Raw genomic sequence first — 4,507 nt, 5'->3', positions numbered from 1 at the left:
CTCTCTCTCCCCCCTCCCCCCCACCCCATACATTTACTGAATTGAAAAGGATTCCACAAAGAAGATACTAATGAGTAGCAAAGACCCAGGAAAGCCGCCGTCTAAAAGTTGGTCAGAATAAAAGCGTCTATTTTCCTAACAGAGCTCCACCACACGAGGGTGAAGCCTTCTTTTAACTGTTGGGGCAAATCCAATTCACCCAACACAATCAATCCATCAGCCTAATCTATATTCAGAATTTTCAAAAACAGTAGTTTTCCATTTCGCAGGCATCTAAAACTCTGCAATGTACTTTGTGCAATGAAATAAAACATACTTTTAATATTTGGCCGAGACTTAAATTCTCAAGAGCCAAGATTTCAGAGCAAATATTTCCACATTAATTGAAAATTTTATTGTCAAATATATTTCATGGTTTATTCATGCAGAGTAGTGCCACTTGTCTTCTACCACTCATTCCAATGATTTCACGGAGAAACCAGAGGCTATTTTCAAAATTGGGGTGACATTTAAAATCAGCGCAACATTGTTTTTCTCACATGTGAAAATAATTATTTCTTTCTTTATGCTGAATATCTTCTTCACTGGGTAATTTTGTTGATAATAATATCTTTCCTGCTTAGCTCACAGGACAGTTGTGAAGACTACAAAGAGATAGCATGTGCATCCACCATATAAAAAAGAATTTTATAAATATTGTAGATTATTATTATTGTTATTCATCCAAAGTAAGACTCAAGCATCAAAGACTCATAGAACCCAATTGAGGAAATTAATTTAAAAGTGTACACAGAAAGGAGAGAAAGAGAGATGGCCCTTGATTAAGGCATGGTTCTGAGGCAATGGTGTCTGTGTTCAGTTTTGGCTTTACTCATTACTACCTCTTTAATCTTGCACAAGTTACTTAATTCATCTAAGACCCCAAATTTTTAATCTGTAAAACGGGAAATAAGAGTTTTGTTCATTTGTTTTTTGTTTTTGAGAAGGAGTCTCCCTCTGTCTCCCAGACTGGAGAGCAGTGGTGCGATCCCGGCTCAATGCAACTTCTGCCTCCCAGGTTCAAGTGATTCTCCTGCCTCAGCCTCCTGAGTAGCTGGGACTACAGAAGCCCACCACCACACCCAACTAATTTTTGTATTTTAGTAGAGACGGGGTTTCACCATGTTGTCCTGGCTGGTGAAATAAGAGTATTTTTATCAGGTTGGTATATTAGATAAATCATGGGAAGTTGGTTTCTACATAGTACATGCTCACCTGTCAGCTATTAATATTTCACTGAAATACAAGTACCAGCACTTTGGGAGGCTAAGGCGGGTGGATTGCTTGAGTTCATGAGTTTGAGACCAACCTGGGCAAAACCCCATCTCTTCAGAGATGATGGTAAAACCCTACCTCCACAGAAAAAGGAAAAAAGTGTAAGTACCTACCACAAAAGGAAGGGCTATATCTGCTTCATGCATTCATTTACTCTTTCTTTAGACAAATAACTATTGACAGTCCCTGTTCTAGGCACTGAGTATATAATCTCTGCTCACAGACAATGAATAAGTAATTAATTTCCAGAAGTGGCAAGTACTGTAAAGAGGCTAATACAGATTAATCACATGGAGCTATAGGAGCAGAGTTGGAAGCAGGTACTCTAGACAGGGTGGTCAAAGAAGGCCATCCACAAGGATGACATTTGACCTAACACCTGAAGGCTGAGGTGTCAGGGCACATGCACCAGCCATGCAAAGATCTAACAGAGGAAACAACATTTGCAATGTGTCTGGGACAAAAACTGGCTTGTTGTATTCAGAAGACAGAAGAGTCCCCAGTGTGTCTCAAGCATGGTAAATGAGAGGAGGAGTTATATGAGATGAAGGTGGGAAAACAGACAGGGGCCATATCATATGAGGCATGACAGGTCATAATGAAAAGCTAGATTGTGTTCAAAATGCATTATTACTTTGAATCCCTTATCTTGCATAGTCTGAAAAATATTAAATGTTCAATAAATATCTTCTGAATAAGTTGATATATAAACATAGTATTTTTAAGTAATTATGTGAAGGGGGCATTTAGGATACTTGGAGATTTTGAGACTCCCAAGAGATGCCTTCTCTCAGGGAAAAATCAGAAATCAGCCTTGCATTCCATTCTTAAAATACTGGTCTCTAACTAATTTGGCATTGGCTCCTAGAGGTAACATCTCTCCTTCATTCATCGCATTCAGTCAAAACAGCTAGTATGACCATGCGTCATTGGGCAAAAGTGAGACTGCTTTTACTCTGGAGCAAAGTTTGTCACATTGGGAATTATAGTACAGATAGTTCATATCTGTGATGATGTAAATGCTCTCTGTTCATGTTGTCCAAATGGTAGGTACTAGCCACATGAGGCTACTGAACACTTAATATGTGGCTATTGTGACTGAGAAACTGAGTTTTTTATTTTAAGTATTTTCAAATTTATTTTAATTAATTTTAATTTTAAGGGCCCTACAGGTACTGTACTGGGCAGTGCAGGTTGTATTTTTCTTTGCCTTTACCATTAACCTGTTTAAAGTAGCTCATCAGCCTCCTGTATCTCATGCCTGCTGGCTGTTCCTCGCTCACTCCCAGCATGTGCTGTGGCCCATTGACTGAGCTTCTTTCAACCACAGCCATGGATAGGGTTGCTGTCTGAGGCAGTTATATGCACCCTACTCCTTGACCCTAACTTGGCCCCAGCTCAAGGCTATCTCTCGCATCTGTGGTGAGATGATGAGGAGGAACTTGTGAGGCCACACAGACACATGAGGCATGCCCATCTCTGCAGTTCATTGAATAATCCTAAATTGATGGGTCAGAAAAATCTTCCTCATTTGCAAAGGGTAGCTTCAAACATCTTAAATGAACTGTACTGGTGGTACATTTGCCAGGTGAAGAGGACACATCTGTTTCAGATCAAAGCAAGATCTGACTTTGCCTAAACTTAGTTTCTCCAAAATTAAGCCAAGATTAGCCTAAACTTAGTTTCTCCAAAATTCAGAGGATTCTTATATTCTTTTCAATTAAAGTTTCCAAATATGTCATATTCTCACTACTGATAATAACACTACTAGATGATTATTTTTCCCTAAGTGAAACAGTTGTTTGAATTTAACTGCAAATAAAACATTTCACTTTTAAATATAACACTCCATTGTTTCTTCAGTGTGGAGGCAGGAAGAGAATATAGGTTTCTTGCTTTTATACTCAAGTTTGCCTCTATCCAAGAAATAAATGTTTTATGCTGGCAAACATGATTTCCAGACTTCAACATTTTTAAAATGTTATTTAGTTTCCCTGGACATCAAACACTTTAAAAACACATTCTGATGAGTCTCATGTAAATAAATCAGAGGCATGCAGATGCAATGTCTACAAGGGGAAAATCTAGAAGAAATGTGCTTGAGGAAAATTTATTAGAGATCACTTTAAAATTAAACTATTCAAAAGCATTTTTTAAAGTTTACCTGTTGTAGGATCTAAAACAGGCACTCCAATAACAAATTCTATGGTTCCCCAATGTCACACATAGTAATCTCCAGGCCCCTCACTGTGATTAAGTTCTTTTTGATATGTACAGAATCTCAGTGGCTGAGTCAATGACAAAACCTTCCAGGATTTCTATGGAAGATGTGATTACTTTCTTCAACAACACTAGGGCCATTCTCCTCCAGTTAACTTCCATGGCAGTATCTCACAGCACTGATGGCATTAACAGTATGTATCTGTTTTAATTAATCTATTTTCTAGCAGAATAAGAAGTAAATACTGGTTCTCTGACCTAAGAAAAGCGGAGCTCTTTGCAAGTGTTCTGTTCTCCAGAGTGGTATTTTTCAAATTTAGATATCTAGGACCCAGGAATACATGTTAAGCAGCCCTACTTTTAAAACCTGAAATTCAAAATGCTCCAAAATCCAAATTTTTTGGAGCACCAATGTGAGGCTGCAAGTAGAAAATGCCACATCTGGTTATATAAGCATAATCAGTCATAGTCAAAATAAAGTCAAAACTTTGTTCATGCACAAAATACGTCAAATAATTGTATAAAATTGTCTTTACACTATGGATTTAAGGTACATATGAAACAAATAAAGTTCATGTCTAGACTTAGGTCCCATTCCCAAGATACTTCATCATGTATATGGAAGTATTCAAAATCTTTTGTAAAATCCAAAATCTAAAACACTTCCAGTCCCCAGCATTTTAGATAATGAATATTCAACCTACGTAAGTCTTTTTTTTTTATGTAATTTCATTTATTTATGCTGAATTAGATGAAACTCCTGCCATTAATGCTAGATTACAGTACAGTCATCCATTACTTAACAATGGGGATAATTGCTGAGAAATGCATTTTTAGGTGATTTCATCATTGTGCAAATATCATAGAGTATACTTACACAAATCTAGATGGTAGAGCCTACTGTACACTTAGGCTATATATAACCTATTGCTCTAAAGCTGCAAACCTGTACAGAATGATACTGTGCTGAGTA

The sequence above is a fragment of the Rhinopithecus bieti genome, unplaced genomic scaffold (assembly GCF_001698545.2).
Source record: "Rhinopithecus bieti isolate Rb0 unplaced genomic scaffold, ASM169854v2 scaffold_16773, whole genome shotgun sequence".
NCBI lineage: Eukaryota > Metazoa > Chordata > Mammalia > Primates > Cercopithecidae > Rhinopithecus > Rhinopithecus bieti.
Note: the sequence above shows the minus strand (reverse complement) of the source record.